Source organism: Leucoraja erinacea, chromosome 4, assembly GCF_028641065.1.
Source record: "Leucoraja erinacea ecotype New England chromosome 4, Leri_hhj_1, whole genome shotgun sequence".
Lineage (NCBI taxonomy): Eukaryota > Metazoa > Chordata > Chondrichthyes > Rajiformes > Rajidae > Leucoraja > Leucoraja erinaceus.
The window spans coordinates 24,446,776-24,469,268 of record NC_073380.1 but is presented as its reverse complement, the minus strand read 5'-3'; the positions used below and the strand labels follow the sequence as shown (position 1 = coordinate 24,469,268).

General features: G+C 42.6%; 1 protein-coding gene across 8 annotated transcripts in view; it reads left to right on the top strand.

The window, feature by feature from the left end:
* adgrb1a (adhesion G protein-coupled receptor B1a) overlaps window positions 1–22,493 on the top strand; it is a 549,195-nt gene that overhangs the window by 374,539 nt on the left and 152,163 nt on the right. The gene's annotated exons all lie outside the window — the stretch shown is intronic.

Here is a 22,493-nt window from a genome sequence, read left to right as displayed (position 1 = left end):
ACTAGTTCCCAGAATGCGGGAACTCCTCACGACCATGAAGGAGACTCATCAGAGACCACCAGCGAACATGTGGTGATCATGTGGCGGGTGCAGAGTCTCCTACGCTCACCTAAAAAGGCGTCTAAGTGGGACAGGCCAATTAGAATTTTGTATAAGTCACTGAGGTTCTTCTAAAATTTTTGCAAGTTTAGTCCAATCGATCTAAATGTTCTCATTGGTGGATAACCAAAATCCCCCTTCCCTGCCTTCCTACTCAACAACCCCACCTCCCCAAGACCACCATCTCAACAACAATCAATCACTATGTGCATTAGTATTGGTTTATTATTGTAACATTTTCTGAAATGCATTGAAAACATATATATTTATGTAGGATATTCTGTCAAATCATTGCATAATTATGCATAAGCATAATCAAACTGTACATGCGTAGAACAGATAGTGCAAAGAGACAATGAAACAAAGTGCAGAATGTGGTGTTACAGCTACAGGAAATCTGCAGATAAATAGTAAGTGATGTAACAAAATAAATTGGGAGATCAGGACTATACCTTTAGCTTTTTAGAGTTCCTTCAATATTCTGCTAACAGCGGGGAAGAAGTTATTCCTGAATCTGTTTGTGCGTGAATTCTTGCTTCTGCTTCTTCTGCTCTATAGGAGAGGGAAGAAGAGGAAATGACCAGGGTGTCAGTGGTCCTTGGTTATGTTGGATGCATACGTGAAACAGCGTGAACTGTAGACGGAGATGATAGGGGGCGGGAGACTGCTGTGGGCAACGGACTGGGCTGCATCGATAATTTCTTGCAGTGTTGGGCAGAGCAGTTGCCAAAGTTGAAATGTATTCCATGAGGGTGCTTTGTATGGTGCATCTGTAGAAAATGGTCAGAGAATGAATTAATACATTTATTGGCCAAATGTTTACACATACACGGAATTTGCCTTGGTGCTCCACTCGCAAGTAACAACATGACATGCAGTAACAATTGAGAATGACCCATTAAACATTAAAAATAAAATACCAGAGCAAAAGGAGGCTCCGGACTTTTGGTTATTGAGTAGAGCTACTGCCCATGGAAAAAAATGTGTTTTTATATCTGGCTGTGGCGGCTTTGCCAGTCCGGACTCGCCTTCCAGAGGGAGGTCGCCTTCCAGATATTGGAAACATGCCAAATGTCCTCAAGTTTTCTGAAGTGGCGACGTTGGTGTGTTTCCTTGGTTATTGATTGATTTCAATTGAATGAATTGATTACCAAATCCTAGAAGCATAACATAGAAAAATAGGTGCAGGAGTAGACCATTCAGCTGTTCGAGTCAGCACCGCCATTCAATATGATCATGGCTGATCATCTAAAATCAGTACCCCGTTCCTGCATTTTCCCCATATCCCTTGATTCCTTCAGCCCTAAGAACTAGTCTAACTCTCTCTTGAAATTCCTATCCTCTTATTCCCTCGGTATTCCAAACCTTTAACCATTTGGAAATGCTCGGCTGATGAGTATCAACAATATCTTAAGGTAGAGAATTCCATTCTTCAGGATTTAGAATTTATTTTCCTAATATGGCCAACACATTTGCAACCTAAATTCATATTTGGCAGGGAAAAGGAATAACCTCTCAGTTTATGTCCTGTAGACCTAATTCAGGAATTCATATGCCTCAATGTGATCCTGGCTCATTCCTTTCAACTCTAGTGAATATAGCCCTGTCTTACCCAATCCCTGTTCAAAGGACACTCGCTTTATCTCAGGGATCAAGCTAATAAATCTACCCTGCACTGTTCCAAGGCAGGTATATCATCCTTTACAGAGGTGAAAGCTGCTCACAGTACCTAAAATGAGGTCTGTCTTGAGCCCTGTGGAATTTAACCAAGGTCCCTGAAGGAGAGTGCATATGTAGGAGGAAAATTACAGAACATAATATTGATTAAAAGTTTAGATGATGGAAAGAATGAAAGATAACGTAATGATTTCAAAGCAGTAGGTTCACATCATTAATCATCAATAGTTTACAGTCTACGTCATAGAGTTGTACAACACGGAAACAATTCCTTCGGCCTGACTGGTCCATGCTGACTACAATAATTCATCCAAGCTAATTCTATTCGCCTGTGTTTGGCCCATATCCCTCTAATGTTTCCTCTCCATGTAGCTGTCCAAATGTTTTTCAAATTATGTTATAGCACCATTTATTGCCACGGGTAGCTCGTTCCTTATAGCCACCATTCTGAGTGAGAAATTGCCACTCAGGTTTATATTAAATCTTGTCCCTCGTACTTGAAACCTGGATCCTCTGATTTTTCATTCAATCGCCCTGGATAAAAAACTGTGCATTCACCATTATGATTTTATACACATGAATAAGATCATATCTCGGCCTCCTGTGCTCCAAGAAATAAGGTCCTAGCCTGCCCAACCTTCCCCTAAAGCTCAGTCCCACAAGTTCTGGCAACATCCTCATAAATATTCTCTGTGCTCTTTCCAGTTTAATAACAATATAACAATTACAGCACGGAAACAGGCCATCTCGGCCCTACAAGTCTGTGCGGAATAATAACATCCTTCCTATAGTAGGGTGACCAAAACTGAATACAGTACTTCAATTGTGGCCTCACCAATGTCTTGTAGAACTTTCTCCTTTCGAAGTACAGATATCTATTACCTTGTCAATACAGGTGCACAACCTTTTATCCGAAAGCCTTGGGACCAGACACTTTTCGTAATTCTAAATTTATCGGTCTTCGGAATGGAAATTTTTTAGCGTAGATTTTAATGGCTGGCTCAGTGGTAGAGTGTTCGGCTCATATCCGCAAGGTCGCGAGTTTGCGCCTTGACCCAGGCAGTTACTCGGTCGCGAGTTTGAGTCTTCAATGTCGTTTTTTCTTGCAGAATAAATGTTTGTATGAAATGCAGTGTAGGAGAGGTGTACTGACTGTGTGGGCAGAACTTTGGAAGTGATTGCCCACCAGTCTAAAAAGCCGCTGTGTCTCCCTGTCCCTGGGATAGCAGGGGGCGATCAAACAGCACAATACCCCCCTCCCCCTCCAACTCCAGAGGAATCCGCTCCCCGATGGGCCGCTACGGCGACAAGTGGCAGTTTGCCCACAGGCCGAGCTGCGCCACCCCAAGAACACCTTGCACACCATCAGCTTCTGCCCCTACGTGTTCCTCTGGAGTTGGAGCGGGGCTGGGCTGGAGTTGCTGCTGGCTGTGGGTCTCTGGGATCTCCGTGCTTGCAGTGGGCCTGGTTGTCGCTGTCCCGTTGGTCCTGACGTCTCCGGCCACCCCCCCTGGACTGGAGCTGAGACTGGGAACTGTACCGCCCTTGTCCCCTCCCTCTGCAACTGCAAACAACCCCACTCTCCTGCAAGGGCGGTACAGTTCCCGGAGGATAGCAGGTGGCCAGAGACATCAGGACCAACAGGAACCCGCTCCCCGATGGGCCCCTACGACGCCCCGAGCTGCGCCCCGTCATCCGCAACCCAGGTTCCTCTGTAGTTGGAGCGGGGCTGGGCTGGGCTGCTGTTGGCCGTGCTTGTGGTGGGCCTGGTGGTCGACGTCCAATTGGTCCTGACGTCTCCGGTGACTGCACTGACCTGCAGCCATCGCCGACTTGAAGACAGTACAAAGCCCCCGCGCCGGTGCAATGTTAAAAAGTTCCCACGCTAGACTCACGATAAACTGTGTATCGTGTCTACCATGGGAACTTTTTAACTCAGCGGGCAGGTAGCAGCATATTGTCAATTATTAACCCTCCCGCGCAATATACCCTCACCTTCTCTTTTATGGATGGGGATTTAGTTCCCCTTTCTTCGAGGACCGACCGGAGGTTCCGCTGTCACCTCTGCGGGCCGCCCTCGGTGAACGTCCTGTCTCCCTGTCCCTGGAATAGTAGGGGGCGATCAAACAAGCTGGGCTGGAGTTGTTGATCTGGGATCTCCGTACTTGCATTGGGCCTGGGGGTCGGTGTTCCATTGGTCCTGACGTCTCCGGTGACTGGCACTGTGCTGCTAGCATCGCGACGTGAAGACAGTACAAAGCCCCCGCGCCGGTGCAATGAGCGGGGAGCTGGAGAGGGGAGGGAAGGGGTCACACACATGGCCGGGAAGCAGAGGGGTGTAGGTGGGGTGAAACTGAAGGGAGCGACAATCTACTGCTGCCTGCACGCTGAGTTAAAAAGTTCCAACGCAAGACTCACGATACACTGTGTATCGTAAGTCTACCGTAGGAACTTTTTAACTCAGCTGGCAGGTAGCAGCATATTGTCAATTATTAACCCTCCCGCGCAATATACCCTCACCTTCTCTTTTATGGATGGGGATTTAGTTCCCCTTTCTTCGAGGACCGACCGGAGGTTCCGCTGTCACCTCTGCGGGCCGCCCTCGGAGAACGTCCTGTCTCCCTGTCCCTGGAATAGTAGGGGGCGATCAAACAAGCTGGGCTGGAGTTGTTGATCTGGGATCTCCGTACTTGCATTGGGCCTGGGGGTCGGTGTTCCATTGGTCCTGACGTCTCCGGTGACTGGCACTGTGCTGCTAGCATCGCGACGTGAAGACAGTACAAAGCCCCCGCGCCGGTGCAATGAGCGGGGAGCTGGAGAGGGGAGGGAAGGGGTCACACACATGGCCGGGAAGCAGAGGGGTGTAGGTGGGGTGAAACTGAAGGGAGCGACAATCTACTGCTGCCTGCACGCTGAGTTAAAAAGTTCCAACGCAAGACTCACGATACACTGTGTATCGTAAGTCTACCGTAGGAACTTTTTAACTCAGCTGGCAGGTAGCAGCATATTGTCAATTATTAACCCTCCCGCGCAATATACCCTCACCTTCTCTTTTATGAATGGGGATTTAGTTCCCCTTTCTTCGAGGACCGACCGGAGGTTCCGCTGTCACCTCTGCAGGCCGCCCTCGGTGAACGTTTTCAAGGACCTTTCTTCAAGGACCGAAAAAATGTCGCTATTCGGAGGTTTTCGTTATTTGGATCTTCGGATAAAAGGTTGTGCACCTGTACTGTAAAGCTCCTTTATTTGACTCTCAAGGCATGTGCTACCATTGCTTGAAAATGCTTTTGCATTTAAATGATTTCATGATTTTAGAAGATTTACTGGAAGACGAATGTAATAAAATCAGCTATTTAATGTGGAAGATAACTCAAATCAATAAATAATGTATGAGTTTTTGAGGAAAACTAGCAGTGGATTATGATACACTAATCCAATCTACAGATTTAGTTATAACATAGACTGCAGCAGATTTATTCACCAATTACTATGAGATTGGATTAACCTAATCCTTTGAAAATCTTTACTCCTAATGTATGGAGATTTTGCTTTATAGACATTTCCTTATTTGAATTGGTCAATATTAAAACTATCATTGGTGCATCGATGTTAAATTAAAATCCTCCATCCATTTACCAACTTGATCTTGGTAATCAAATTTGTTTTTTCCAGTCCCATTATCATTTTATCTCCATTTACAGGGATCTCTACTGGATTACAAATGACCTGATTTACAGAAGTCTGACTTTACGTAAATTATCCATCGCATTTTAAAGCATTTTCAAGCTAGTAATAATAATAATAACATGTTTCATGCTGGTTATTAATGAGGATGTAGGATATCCTCTATTAGTTTAATTATGTTGCAAGTTATTGCAAGTCTATGTGGAGTGATACCATATGGTTAGCAATAAGCGAGTTCGGTATTCCGAAAAAAGCAAGGAATCATGGGATTTGTCAAACATCATTTGCGATAAAGAAAAAGCGAATAAAGTATAAATTGTATAAATTGTGTATAAATTATTATCTGTAATCAAAATTTATGTGTTAACATATATTTAATCTGAGGAACGGGGGTGCCAGTTAGCGGGAGAGCAGAGGTGTAAAAACAACGAGAGAGAGAGAGAGAGAGAGAGAGAGAGAGAGAGAGGGCAGTTGCGAGTGGAGACAGGGGAGAGACTGGACCGGCGGAGAGACATTCTCGGCAACTTCACAGGCAGGATAGAACCCGGGTCCAAACCACCACTGGAACGTCTCACCCCCCTCTCCCAAGTGTCCTATCCCTGCCCAGGGGGAAGTCGGAGACGTCCAGAGTGACCCTGGACCGTCAGGACACCAGCGTTCCCACAGCCAGCGCGGAGAAGAAGCACCAACCACAGCTCAACTAAGCCTGCCCCACCAGGCCAACTGACAGTCCCTGACTGATGGGGCACCGGCCCGGAGCAGCAGCGGCCCCAGGCTCACAGCCAGTGCGGAGAAGAAGCATTGTACAAAGGAACAATAAATACAACAAATTCATAGTTTGAAAGCTGTATTTACCTAGAAGAATCAAAGCTCGAAATACAGATGAAACGAAGGTCTGTATACACACAGCTGCTCAACTCCCAACAATGTTTATAGCGAGTGACCTATGACCTGGGCATGTGCAGTCGCAATAAGCGAGTGGGGTATCGGAAATGCGCAAGAAATCATGGGATTTGTCAAACGTCATTCCCGATAAAGAAAAAGCGAACAAAGCGTTGGCTGTTTTAAGTGTATAAATTCTTATCTTTATTCATAAAGAAACAGGGGTGCCAGGTAGTGGGAGAGCGTGGTGTAACAGCGAGAGAGAGGGTGCAGATGTGAGTGGGAGACAGGGAGAAACTGGACCGGCGGAGTACATTCTCGGCAGCTGCGCGCACACAGACTCCCGCCTCATCCACAGCCAGGATCGAACCCGAGTCCCCGACATCTTAAGTGCTGCCGAACTGCTGTCCCCACCGGCCCAGGGGCACACCAGACACCTCCGGCGGCCCCTGGACAGGGACGGGACACCCAGGAGTGGACAAGGATGGCCCAGCAGCAACACAACAGTGCCCACAATGCCAGCAACCCGGGCCCAACCATGACCACGGACGAAACGCAGGCCTGCACACATGCAGCAGCACAACTGCCGAGAATGTTTATCGTGAGTGACCTATGACCTGGGCCTGCAGAGTCGGAATACTGAACTCGCTTATACCGAACCTTCTTATAGGAAACAGACATGTTTGACATGGTGAAATTAGTTTATGGACAATTATCAGGAACAGAATCCTTGTATAACTTGGAAACTGCCTGGATATTATAGAATTATATTCTGTGTTACTAGAACCATTCAATTATAAGTTGTAAATATATTTTGCACAAGTTGAAATAATTTTTACTACTTGCTAATATTGCATTATTGCCAAAGGACTAATCTTTGCTAAAGTATTGCCAAAGTACTAATGCCAAAGAGGTCATCTTAAATGTGATCCATTGGATAACATGCATGTGCGCAACACAGTTACGCATTGAGTTCCCATTGGGTAAACCTGATTGGAAACTTGGCTTGGCTCTCAACAAGTCAGAAAACATTACAGACAGGATGGGGCCAAATGCACAAAATAGGTTTCCTTGCTTAAGAACGAACTCTTCCTCAAATGCAATAAAAATAAGTAGAAACGAAAAATCAACCAGACTACAAGCTCCATTGATCCAGAGTCGATAACAACACAAAGTTGCAAGACTAAGGTCAGTTACTTCTATCTCTCAGCTCCTCCTGTCATGTTGCAGCTGCACAAAACATTGATCAGGGTGTACTTGAATTTTTATGTACAGTTCTCAATGGCACTTCATTTGTCACATACACTGAGATACAGTGAAATTCATAGATTACAGGAAGCGTGTGGTAGCATTGAAAAGAGCGCAGAAGAGATTCACCAGTATGTTGCCTGGAATGTAGGGTTTATAATACTGTAAGTGGTTGGATAGGCTTGGTTTATTCGCACTGGAACAAAGGAGGCCGATATGAGGTGACTTTATGGAGATTTATAAAAATAAGTGTGGTATGGATAGGGTAGACTGATTTTTTATCCTCAGATAGGAGAGTTAAAACTAGATGGCATAGGTTTAAGGAAAGAAGGAACAAATGTGACGGCAATCTGAGAAATGCCTTTTTGCATATCGTATGGAGCTCTGCTATTCAATGTGGGACTTTAAGAAAGAGTTACAGCATTTAAAAGGCATTTACACAGGTGCTTCTATCGGGAAGGAGTAATGGGAAGAGGATCTAATGTGGGCAAATTAGCATAGATAAGTAGAGTTGGCATCAATGCTAGTTGGGCAAAATAGATCAATCTCAGCTGTACGACTATGACTGAAATATATTGATTACGCTGTGAGAAAAAAAAATCCTCTCCCAATGTCCTAATTTTAAATTCACTCTTTGTTTGGGAACTTAACCATTTTATCCAACAAGTCTCAGATTATACTTCCATAGATGCTGCTGCACCCGCTGAGTTTCTCCAGCTTTTTTGTATACTTCAGATTATACTTGTTTAACAAACATGTGTTGTCCCTTGATTTATTGACTCACAGAATATGGCCAGCATTTACTGCCTATTCATAATTGCTTCTTAATTGAGCAGTTCGCGAGACCATTTCTGAAGGCAGCTAAGAATCAACTACATTAGTCCCTAGTATAAAATCACTTCTGGCTAGACCAGGCCAGCAAATATTTTGAAGGACATTGGTGAGCTAGTGAGAATTTTACAGTAGTCCAGGGAATGTATGATCATTCTCACTGGCGTTGGCTCTTTAAAATTTGTATTTAAACTCCCCAGTTGCCATAGTATAATTCAAACTCCCTTTTCCCATTCAATAATCCAAGCTTTTTGGTATCAGTCTAGTAATTTGATTGTGATGCTACCAGTCCAATGCAAGTGTCTTGATGGGCAACTGTTAACTCAGCAGAGCTTGTTTGAAGAAGGGGAAAAATAGCCACAGCTCTTTTTCCAGCCACGTAATGATGCCAGTCAGAAAATGCATCGATGCAAAGCAATAACTGAATCAAACGCAACACTGAAGCCATCTGTCAATGCTTACGCTTCCTGTTCTGTGGGGAAATGTAATGAAAACTAATGGGTAACCACAAAGATTTTATACTGATTTGAAATCAATTTAATCAGTGGAGGGCAGTGAACAAACGAGGTGAACAAAACAAAGTATAGCAATGCTGGTATAACAATGCTGATTGACATTTGCAGGTTCAGTGAACCACCTGTAAGGAAGTACAGCCTTTTTGAAACCTTCAAGGCCAAAATTACATCCTATATTCCTCAACCAAAAATTTGTGTTCAGATGATGCATTTTACAAAGAAAGCAACCTGTGTATTTCTGCTGTGATTTGCTTTATAGTTTATTGCACACTGTGAATCACAGGAGCCATCATTATTTTCTTTTCAAAAAGTGGACTATTGATGATTATTGAAGCCACCAATTATCACAGTGTAAAGTATCTCTGGTATTATGTCTGAAACTCCCAGCTACCAACTATCCTGTTACTGGAAGGCAAATATCTACTTTTGGATAAAAGAGATAAAAACTAATCTCTATTTAGAAGATTGAGAGGGGATCTTATAGAAACTTACAAAATTCTTAAGGGGTTGGACAGGCTAGATGCAGGAAGATTGTCCCGATGTTAGGGAAGTCCAGGACAAGGGGTCACTGTTTGAAGGGGGAAATCCTAAAAACCGAGATACTTTTTTAGTGGTGAATTCAATCTTGCCCTTTCAGTTCATTGGCTATATTTAAGAGGGAGTTAGATGTGGCCCTGGTGGCTAAGGGGATCAGAGGGTATGGAGAGAAGGCAGGTACGGGATACTGAGTTGGATGATCAGCCATGATCATATTGAATGGTGGTGCAGGCTCGAAGGGCCGAATGGCCTACTCCTGCACCTATTTTCTATGTTTCTATGTTTCTAATGTAAAATAGTATTTTATTCCCAATTGCCCTATCATTTAAAAAGAGTAAATAGTTTGTACTAGGCATGGAACATATAGCTGAGTAAAGTTGAATTTAGTCATTTAAAATGTATTTATTCCCAATTGTATATAACAGAGATTATTATGGCGGGGAAGAAATCCTCATTAGCGTAACAGGTCAATTCATGGTGTTGGATTTGGCTAGTACAATTACAAAATTCTTTCTTGGGATATTTATTGTGAATCCTCAAATACAATTTGGGTTGGTGAGAGCTGCCATCTAGATACACTATATTATGCATGGTAAAGGTAAATGTACAGGGCTCCGGTGAGACCACACCCAGAGTATTGTGTGCAGTTTTGGTCTCCTAACTTGTGGAAGGACATTCGTGCTATTAGACAATGGGTGCAGGGGTAGGTCATTTGGCCCTTCGAGCCAGCACCGCCATTCAATGGCTGATCATCCCCAATCAGTATCCCATTCCTGCCTTCTCCCCATATCCCCTGACTCTGCTATTTTTAAGAGCCCTATCTAGCTCTCTCTTGAAAGCATCCAGATAACCTGCCTCCACTGCCCTCTGAGGCAGAGAATTCCACAGACTCACCCCTCTGTGAGAAAAAGTGTTTCCTCATCCCCGTTCTAAATGGCTTACTCCTTTTTCTTAAACTGTGGCCCCTGGTTCTGGACTCCCCCAATATCAGGAACGTGTTTCCTGCCTCTAGCGTGTTCAAGCCCTTAACAATCTTACATGTTTTAATGAGATCTCCTCTCGTCCTTCTAAACTCCAGAGTGTACAAACCCAGCTGCTCCATTCTCTCAGCATATGACAATTCCGCCATCCCGGGAATTAACCATGTAAACCTATGCTGCACTCCCTCAATAGCAAGAATGTCCTTCATCAAATTAGGGGACCAAAACTTCACACAATACTCCAGGTGTGGTCTCACTAGGGCTCTGTACAACTGCAGAAGGACCTCTTTGCTCCTATATTCGATTCCTCTTGTTATAAAGGCTAACATGCCATTCACTGCCTGCTGAACCTGCATGCTTACTTTCATAGATACACAAAAAAGCTGGAGAAACTCAACGGGTGCAGCAACATCTATGGAGCGAAGGAAAAAGGCAACGTTTCGGGCCGAAACCCTTCTTCAGACCCGAAACGTTGCCTTTTTCATTCGCTCCATAGATGCTGCTGCACCCGCTGAGTCTCCAGCTTTTTTGTGTCTTAAACAAACTGCTTACTTTCTTAGACTGATGTACAAGGACCCCCAGATGCCATTGTACTTCCCCTTTACCCAACTTGATGCCATTTAGATAATAATCTTAGGGAGTGCCACGTAGGTTCGGAAAGTTAATTCCCGGGACGGCAGGACTGTCATATGATGAAAGAATGGAGCAGCTGGGCTTGTATTCACTGGAATTTAGAAGGATGAGAGGGTATCTTATAGAAACATCTAAAATTATTAAGGGATTGGACACGTTAGATGCAGGAAACATATTCCTGATATTGGGGGAGTCCAGAACCAGGGGCCACAATTAAGTATATGAGTAGGCCATTTAGAACTGAGACGAAGAAAACCTTTTTCACACAGAGAGTTGTGAATTTGTGGAATTTTCCGCCTCAGAAGGCAGTGGAGGCCGATTCACTGGATACATTCAAAAGAGAGTTAGATAGAGCTCTTAGGGTAGGCGGAATCATGGGGTATGGGGAGGGCAGAAACTGGGTACTGATGGTGGATGATCAGCCATGATCACTTTGAATGGTGGTGCTGGCTCGAAGGGCCAAATGTCAAACTCCTGCACCTATTGTCTATGTATCTATGATTGGAGGCAGTAATATGTTTCCAAGCCAGAATTCCATTTTATAGATAACTAGACTAAGTGGGACCCATTGTGTCCCTGTCACACAGGAGGCTTGGTCCCGCAATGCAATAGTCCACCACTCACCCATAGCCCCCAACTGCACAGGCACAGCTCATTTCCCCTCATCCCTAGCACTCTCACCCCTCCTCTTCACCCTCCCACTTCTTTCCCCTCTCCTACTCCCCTCCCCATTCCCTCCCTCACCTCTCTCTCCCTCTCCTTTCCCCTACCCTCAGTCACTCCCTCCCTCTCTCAATAACTCCTCTCCCTACCCCCCTCTTATCCCTCTATCCCCCACCTCCCCGACTCCTCACCTCCCCCTATCCCCCCACTATCCCTCCTCACCTCCCCGGTTTCCCTCCTCTCCCTCTATTCCTCACTTCCTATCTCCCCCACTCCCCCCTCTACCACCACCCCCACTCCCCCTCTTCTACCACCCCTCCCCTCTATTCCTCCTCCTCACTTATTTTCCTACTCTCTGCCAATCCCTCCCTCACCTCTCCTTTCCCCTACCCTCAGTCACTCCCTCCCTCCCTCCATAACTCTTCTCCCCTTCCTACGCCTCTCCCTCTATCCCTTCTCCCCCACTCTCCCTTCCCAGGAACTTGAGGTTGCCACTCCTCCCCCTTCTTGCGTGCCTCGCAGGAGCATCAGCTGTCGGTGCCCTCGGAGCCAGGCCTCGGATCGGATCGGCCCGGAAGCACCAGCAGTGACGGCCGCGGGGCGTTGCGATGGCGGTGCATTTGGGACTCACAGCGGACGCTGGACGTTCTCCTCCGCCGGGGTCAGTTTCACCGCTTTCCGTTGCGACATCGCCGCACCGCGCCATTTCCAGTCTCTCTGAAAATTGTGTCCAGTTGGAGACCTCAGCTGGCAATCCTCAGCTCCAGAAAAGAGGCAATATGGCGAACCGTCCCAGGGAGTGAGACTAATCTGCACCAGCGCGGTTTGTACAAATTTTAAACCTCGCTAACTTTTACAATATACCACCGATCAGAATGAAACTTCTTGCACTCGCTGCACAGGAGAACGGTGAGTTAGCTGGCAAAAAAATTGTAGCGCTAATGCGTGCCGTATTTGCGCAAATAGAAAAAACACACAAACCGGAAGAGCACAAGATCAGAGCTTTAGTTATGTATAGATACACACAGCAGCCAGTTTGTACTGATGGCGAACTTGATAAACGTGGGCCAGTAGAGAGATTTTCCTATGATGCTTCTTAAGTGTTGTCAAGTACAGAGTACGCTCCAATGCCTTTTATTCTCCATACATTTGCAAATCCTGTTTCATGCAGTAGCATAAAATAAAGTCATTTTATGGTTCATTTGAAATGAAGCATGCAAGTTTTCTACTAATAGTGCACATTCATTCTGGAGAACATTCTATATCGCATTTTCTTGTCGGACCTTGTGCAATTTTTGCTTATATAATGTGTGCATGGAAGAATGTGTGAATATTAAAGAGTAATTAATTGACATTTAGATTAAAATGAATTGCTAAAATTATCATGGTGATTTTGTTTTGAGAATTCTAATTGACTTATCTCATGAATTTATTGGTATTTTATGTAAATTTTCTCTTTGATTGATTATGCACAAAATGAATGGCAGGTTGCACAGTCGGGAACAGCCTCATTGTTATTTCAGAGTTTTGCATCATTTGGCTGTTAGGTTATTTGAAGTGGGATTTCTTCATTTGTAATGTCACATTGCATTAGTTTGCTGACCATATTCAGCATGGGGCAGACTGAAGTGTCTTTCAACAGCATGTGCTAAATATAGTTATAGACTAAAATAACACTGGTACAGGCTCTTCACCCAAACTCATCCATGCCGCCCAAGATACCCCACCTGTTTGTTCCATTTGTGCTGTGATTGGCTCAAATCTCTCCAAACCTTTCTAATCCACGTACCTGCTCAAATATATTTTAAATATTGTTATTGTACCTGCCTCAGCCACTTTATCCATCAACTTGTTCATATATGCACTACCTTGCATGATGAAATTGCGCCTCAGGTTCCTATTAAATCCTTCCCCTCTAACCTTAAACATTTGCCCTCCAGTTTATGACCCCCTCCCCTGGGAAAAGACTGCGTGCATTCATCTTATTTATGCCATTTATCATTAAAAACATATTTGGAAATGTTTTAATTATTGTGGAAATGTATTTATCATAAGACATGCTGTTTAGTTAGAATCATAGAATTGTATAGTACAGAAACAAGCCCTTCGGCCCAAATCACCCATGCCAACCAAGATCCCCCACATTTGCCCATGTTTGGCCCATATTCCTTTCTACCTTTCCTCTCATTTTGTGGATAATCGTCATGAACCAACTACAGCCCAGAGCAGTTTACACTCGTCTCCTCCTTCACTTAGAGGTGCTAGCTTTACCAAGTCTTGCTCAAGTGATCACTTCTGATCTTTGATCTCAGCTAATTAATGTCAGAAGTCTAGTCAGTCACAGAAGGCATGTGGATTAACCTTCATCTTGTCTTCTCCTAGCAACCATACACCCACATTCTCATCAAGAATTATTTAAATGCAACAATGGTTCCTGGGACAGCCCACGCCGTTGAAATAAATAATGGCATGGAAAACTTCCCTACATTGAACAACGTCCTATCTACACTAGTCCCACCTGACTGTGTTTGGCCCATATCCCACTTAACCTGTCCTATCTATAAGAGAGTCAAGAGTCTGTGGAACACAAATAGACCCCAGACACAGCATAATTACCATTATTTTGCCTTGATACAAAGCTGATATGGCGATGGGACCTGGGACCAGCCATGCATGGGATAAGCTAGCATCAAACCACAGAGCATTTGGAAGTTAGAGTTATACAGCATGGAAACTTCCCTACATTGAACAACGGTGAGTCGTCCCATCTACACTAGTCAACGACCACCTGCCTGTGTTTGGCCCATATCCCACTTAACCTGTCATAGACAAAAATATATACAGGCTGACCAAAGCCGCGTTTCTTAAACGTTGTGGTAGTACCTCCTCCTACCTCAACTATCTCCTCCGACAACGTATTCCATACACTCACCACCCTTTGTGTGAAAAAGTTACCCCTCAGGTTCCTGTTAAATCTTTCCCCCCTCACCTTAAACCTAAGTTGTCTGGTTCTCGATTCCCATATTCTGGGCAAACCCTCGAGCCCTGGCAACATCCCCGTAAATCTTCTCTTCTCTGCACCTTCTCTGCACCTTTTTCAGCTTGACAACATCTTTCCTATGACATGGTGCCCATAACTGAACACAACACTATGCCTGAAGAAGGGTCTCGACCCGAAACGTCGCCTATTCCTTCTCTTCATAGATGCTGGCTCACCCGCTGAGTTTCTCCAGCATTTTTGTCTACCTTTGATTTTTCCTGCATCTGCAGTTCTTCTTTAAACAATACTATAAATGCAGTCTTTCCGACGTCTTATACAACTGCAACATGACCTCCCAACCTCTACACTCAATACTCTGACCGATGAAGGTCAATGTGGCAAAAGCCTTTTTGACCATCCTATTTACCTCTGATGCCACTTTCATCAAACTATGTACAACAAATAATATCTGATTTTGATTTTGTTATTTCATCCAATTATATATTTCTTTCATTGATGTAACTCATTTTGCCACACTTTTTTTAAATTTATAAAGGTATAGACTCATACAGCATGGAGATAAATCTTTCAGACCAACGTGTTCTTGCCAACCAAGTTATCTGTCAGGTCAACTTTCTACACTCCAGGGAAGAAAGACCCAACCCATCCAGCATCTGTTTATAACTCAAACCCTCCAGTACTGGTAACATACCTGTGAATCATTGTTGCATTCTTTGCAGGTTAATTACATCCTTCATTTACCCAAATAACCATATAACCATATAACAATTATAGCACGGAAACAGGCCAACCCTTAGTCCGTGCCGAACACGTATTATCCCAGGTCCCAAGTAGCTTAAATTTGGCCCACATCCTAAAACTTTCCATTTGCTTAAATTTTGGCCCACATCCTAAAACTCATTTTCCTATCCATGTACCTGTCTAAATGAATTTAAATGCTGTAATTATAATTTAATGCTAATTTTAGACTCCTCTATCTTGGGGCTGTAACCAGATATCTTATCAATAGTCCGTGCCCCCTCATTATTTTATATATACCTCTGTCCCGTCCATTTACCTATCCATTTAGGTCAACTTTCTACACTCCAGGAAGCTCATTCCACACAGCCAAAGTAAAGAGTTCCCCCTCCCAACTTCTATCCCTTAATCCAGTCCCATCTGAATCTTCCCTACTTTGGGAAACTCAAACTCCTCCCAGTACTGGTAAAACATACCTGTAAATCATTGTTGCATTCTTTTGCAGGCAACATTTAATTACATCCTTCATTTACCCAAATACCCTTAGCTTCACACAATTAGGGGAAAAGACAATGGGAACCAACTGAGAGAGAGGTTTCTTTTGACATATGGTAACATTTGTTAACTGTGCTATATCTTTGTAAGATTTTTAATTTTGAAAAGTTCACTGCTTAATGTGCTCTCAACATTACGACTGCGATTTGGAACCTAAGCCCCCAAGTTCAAGCCTGATGTTGGGTGCAGTCTGTAAGGAGATTGTCCATTTATCCAAATGACCATGTAAGTTTTCCCCAGGGGCTAAGGTTTCCTCCCACATCCCAAAGATATGTGGATTTGTAAGTAAATTGTTCTCTGCAAATTGCCCCTCTTTAAGGAGTAAATGTGAAAGTGGGATAACTTAGAACTATTGGGAACAGGTAATCGATGCTCAACATGGAGTCAGTGGGTTGAAGGTCCTGTTTCCATATTGTATTGTTCAAGCAATCAATCAATCAATCAATATTTTATAACAGATTTAAAAAAAAAACTCTTCAGGTGATGGGCTCAGTTTTTTCCTTACCCCGGAAATCTCAGGTGCTCATTCTCAATTTGATGTCTTGCTGTGGGATATTCACTGAACATAAATCAATATTGTTGTAACCTTTCTCTTAAATAACAGAGAAGCAAAGTTACCTGTTAGGGATAAATTTATCACAGCCAAGTTTCATTTCTTCACGTGAAATTTTATTGAATGATTGATAGCTCGATAATGTGGGACTGGAATAGGTCCGTGAAAGTTCAAATTAGTTTTGATCCTGCGCGGCCAAATATATTGGCCTGTGGTGTAAAAAAATGTTTACCCGAGTTGTTTTAACAAAATATATCATTCTACAAATTCAAGCGTTTTTTTTTTTCAGCAATCAAACACTAACCATCACTTACTGAATTTAGTCACATTGTGTATTAACCCATTGGACCGATAGACCAACATCTACCCTATTCTCATGTCATGATTCTCACTGAATTATCTAAGTAAAAAAATGATAACCTGTGATTGTTATCTACTGCAGTAAAGTGTTGAATTAGATACATGTTACAATGGTCATGATTTTGGTAGATACAGAGTAATGCAGCAATGTTCTCGCCAATAATGTTACAAATGAAAAATCAACTTTAAAAAATGTATCTATAGAACAGAGGATCATGGCCGATCTATTTATTTCCTCATAACCCTATCCTTCTCCATTCTTCCCATAACCTTTGAGGCCTTTATTAATCAATAACCCATCAATCTCTGTTTTAAAAATATCCAATGACCTGTCCTCCAAGCTGTCTGTGACAATGAATTCCACAGGTTCACCACCCTGTGGCTAAAGCCATTTCTCCTCATCTCCAACAGATTTAGACTTCTATCCCACCAGCTCTACCATTTTGCATGTGGGTGTTCTGATCAGACTACTATTTTACATTTTCACTCATCAGCTGTCAGATTTAGATTTTCATATAGCATGGAGTGGAAAATCTAGGATCTTGATATTCAGTGCTATCATTTATATCAAGAGGAATGGAATACAAAAACAGGGATGTAATGCTGACGCTCTAAGGTGCTGGTCAGGCCACATTTGGAGTGCTGTGAGCAGATTTGGGCCCCATATCTGAGGAAAGATGTGCTGGCTCTGGAGAGGGTCCAGTGGAGGTTTACAAGAATGATTCCGGGAATGAGTGGGTTAGCATAAGATGAGTGTTTGACAGCACTGGGTCTCTGCTCGCTAGAATTTAGAAGGTTGAGGGGGGACTTCATTTAAACTTACAGAATAATGAAAGGCATAGTTAGAATGGATGTGGAAAGGATGTTTCCACTGGTGTGAGAGTCTAGGACCAGAGGTCATTCCCTCAGAATTAAAGGGTGCTCCTTTAGAAAGGAGGTGAGGAAAAACATCTTTAGTCAGAGAGTAATTAATCTGTGGAACTCCTTGCCACTGAGGGCTGTGGAGGCTAAGTCATTGGATATTTTTAAGGCAGAGATAGATAATTTTTTGATTAGAACAGGGTGTTATGGGGAGAAGGCAGGAAAATTAGATTGGGAGGCAGAGATCAGCCATGATTGAAAGAGAGTAGACTCGATGGGCTGAATGGCCTAATTCTACTCCTATAACCTGTGAACCTGTTAGCATGTCTGAGCAAGAAGTGTTAGGAGGTGTGATCTGTTGGATCCAGACCATGGAATTTAATAAAATAGAAAGTAAATTTACCAGTACTTTTCCAATTTAAAGTTTTCTATTTCATCAATAGAAACCCAAAAATGTTGCTAGACATTGTTTAAAAATATAAAATTATTTTCGTACGAAATGGCAAAAATTATGAAAAGGTGTAAGACACCTAAGATGGTAAAAGTTATTGACCGTTCTTCACATTTAAATGTAAGATTGAATCCCAATTCTAGTACATCAACCCCCATTAAAGTCACACGTGAAAACCTTTTTCTCTTGACTCCCTTCATATGGTAACTGAAACAATCGCAAAGATCAATGCAATGAATCGCCACTGACAACACATTGAAACAGCTCTCTCAGGGTAATCTTAGCCTCATGCGCTTTAAGTTCACTTATTTCTACAATGCACTATATATATCATTCCACAAAATGTGCGGCAATGAACATGATATAAATCAATATCTTGTGACCACAGAAAGATCACAGTGAAGAAAACAGGCAGTGACTCATTTAATGGTGTAGCAGTGCCATTATGTTATACATCACATCAGCCAGAAAGATATTTTAATGTTACAAAATGCTTGTTCCAGAATTAAGCAAAAAGGTGGATGTTAAGAATACCAGCTGAACATTTTTGATGCAAAGTTGCCAGAGGGAGTCAGTCTGGCAACTGAACTTACGTCACCATGAAAATGGGTCATATTATTTTTATTCAAGTTACCAGTCTGGCCTTAGATCACTAACACTGTTAATAATTGATATCTAGAATTTATATGAAATATATAATTTGTCTTTGACACCTAATTCGGCAGTAGTGCTTATATGTTCAAAAATTCATAAGTTATAGGAGCAGAATTAGGCTATTCAGCCCATTAAGTCTACTCCGCCATTCAATCATTCCTCCCTTTCATCCCCATTCTCCTGCCTTCTCCCCATATCCTCACCCATACTAATCAAGGATCTATCAATCTTCACCTTTAAAATATCCATTGACTTGGCCTCCACAGCCTCCTGTGGCAATGAATTCCTATCTTGACTATGATGGTTCAAAATTTACTTACTATTGTATTCCCCTAAGATAATATATCCAGTCAATGGAACTTATAGCAACTAGTTCGGACAAGCGATTAAATATGAATTTTTAGCCTTGCATTTATATTGTTATGATGCAGAGATAAATCTTTGTGATTTGTTTTCGAGCTTTTCGCATTGTAGTTGTCAGTTTTCCATTTGTAAAGTGCTTTGCTTGTAATCAGTCTATTAATCTCAACAGCATGCAACAGATAGTGGGCTTATACATGTACACCTGTGGCCTGCAACTCTTTTCCCTTCAATTAACGTGATTTTTTAATTTATTTTGGCTATTATAGTCTTATTTATATTTACTTATTTAAATCTAGCTGATCTGTTTTTAAATTGCCATAATTATGAGAGACATTTTAAACCAGTGATTAGGAATTTTTGGCAGCACTGCGGTATCAGAAGCCCATTAGAGCATTGATGTGTGAGCTGACTGTTTGCATTCTCTGAGACTTACTTATAAATCAGAACATCATGGGAAGGCCCATTGCAGCCAGGTCCTGAGCCACAGATTGGCACCTGATGATAAGTGATAAGGGCCAAATGCACTCATATCAAATCATAGGTTATAGGAGCAGAATTAGAATTGATTGATCGTCTACTCCAGCATTTAATCATGGCTGATCTTTCTTACCCTCTCAACATTCTTTACCTTCTCCCCGTAACCCCCAACACTCATACTAATCAATAATCTGTCAATCTCCACCTTAAAAATATCAATTGACAGTTTCCACAGCCTCCTGTGGCAGAATTCCACAGATTTGCCACTCACTGACTAAAGAAATTCCACCTCCTTTTTACAGGTACATCCTTTTATTCTGAGGCTATGGCCTCTGTTTCAAGACTCTCCCACTAGTGGAAACTATATCCAGGCCATTCACTATTAAGTAAGTTTCAATGAGAACCCCCCTCCCCCTTATCCTTCCCAATATAGCTCCAGCCCAGAACGCCAACTTTACAAAATGTCAGCATTAACAAGTCGGGTTGAAGGGCCTGTTTCCATGCTGTATAGCTCAATGACTCTCACTAGAGGTGGGGAAAAATGCAGGTTATTTTCTGACGGCATGGGGCCACCACACATATAAGACAAATAATGTTTCATTGAATATTTAATATTGACATAATTCTACTTTCTCTTACAACTGTTATACTATTTACACCACGGAAAAAAAACATTCAGTCTAAGATTTCTATGATGGTTCAAAAATGGAATTACTTTGTGTGATGCGTGTTATCCAACATGTCCAGTTTTGAATAACGGCACAGTAGTGCCACAGTAGAGCTGCTGCCTTACAGCACCAGAGACCCTGGTTCAATCCTGACTACGGGTGGTGGCTGTACAGAGTTTGTACATTCTCCCTGAAAACCACGGTTTTCTCCGGGTACCCTGGTTTCCTCCTGACGTACAGGTTTGTAGGTTAATTGGCTTTCCTTGTGTGTAGGATAGTGTTAGTATATAGTGTGATCGCTGGCTGGTGCGGACTGGGTGGGCCTCTGTATCTCTAAGGTCAAAACATTATAGGAGGATGTGGTTGCACTGTAGGCAGTGCAGAGAAGAACCACTTAGATTGGAGGACTTTAGTTATGGGGAGAGATTAGACAGCTGGCTTTCTTTGTTTTTTTCCCTTAACAAATACCTGTTAGAAGTATATACGATTATGTGTGGCATTGGGAGGGCAGATAGCCTTTGTTTCCGATGCTCGGTATCAAAATTAAGAGTGCAGAATTTTAAGGTGAGAGAGCGGAGTTTTAAAAGGGATTTGAGGGAAATATTTTTTTGAACAGAGATAGTTGATATCTGGAACTAACTGCCAGATGAGGTGATGAGCCAAATACAACCATTACATTTTAGAGATATTTAGACAGACATCTGCAGAGCATAAATGAATAAAAACCTAATGTGGGCAACTGGGATCAGTCTACTGTAGATCGGCAAAACAAAATGACATGGATGTGATGGGTGAAAAGGTGGTGCCATGCCATTTCTGTGCCATGCAACTCTGCTGTCTCTATGCTATATCTATTTAGATTTTACTGAAGGTTACAATTGCAAATAAATCTTTTGAAGACTGTTTAGAGGACTTGCATAGAGTCTTGCACATTTGGTTAGAATCCTCTGGTGAGACATGCAGAAAACTATGCGTGTGCCTTTCACCAAAAATCAAAGCATGCAGGTGCATACGCACAATTATTAGTCAATAATTATTATTTGACTTGTCCCATTACTCAAATTTTGAAAGCAAGAAGTTAAAATATAACTTTTTATTTGAAGAGCAATCTTTGGTGGTATGGGTTCGAGCACATTCAATATGATAATTGCACCTGGCGCAAAGGAACAATGTGTCTCAAAGACAATTCACACATCTATTTCAGGAGAGACAGGTGCCATTAAGCATAAAAGTTGTTCTAGCAGGAACAATTTGGATCTGAGAAAGTGCGGCAGCATTCGTTTATCTGTGATCATCCCTCAAGTGCAAAGTGACGTTTGTAGATGTTTAGTTTTACATTGCCACTGTGCTTTGATACTTAAGCGCTATTCGTTAAGTTAATACCTCATATAAAGAAATCACGTTCAGGCGATAAAGTTATGCTCAGAAGCTCCTTTGCTGTGGGTTGATGCCAAATCTACCACCAGCTCTTTGACTCATCACTTTTATGGTGGGAGACTTGTTTTTTTTACCAGAGCATTTTCTGCTCCCCTGCTTTCATTGCTTGTGATTTCCTCCTAAATCCTTTCAACACTTGTTTCAGTGTGTGAGTGCGTTTCTGCTTTTAAGTCTGTGCTACTGGGAATGGACCTGTAGTTTATTTTGCTTTGGAAGCAGGTTTGCTGCGCACTTTTTGTTTTGTGTTTCAATTATTTGTTTGTTGCACCGATGACTTACATTGTATGGCGTGCTTGTCAGGAGACCGTTCTTGAAAACAAAATGTAAATTGTCATTTCGTTGATGCGACGAGATGTTTAATAATCTCCCAAAGGACAAATATATTGGTATTGCCCAGGAAACATGTGAGGGGCAAGGTAAACTGAACGCTCGCCTCCCGGGTATCAATCTGCTGCTGCCTTTTATTTTATTCTGGGCTAGTTTCCCTTTGTTGGGGATGGATCGTGTACTCTTTGAATAATCTTTTTTTTAACGTGCTGTGGATTGAGATCTGCTTTTGATATTGCACGCAGTGTTATATCGTTGCAATTTCTTTCCGTAAACAGCCGGAGCTGTGAGAGGTTTCC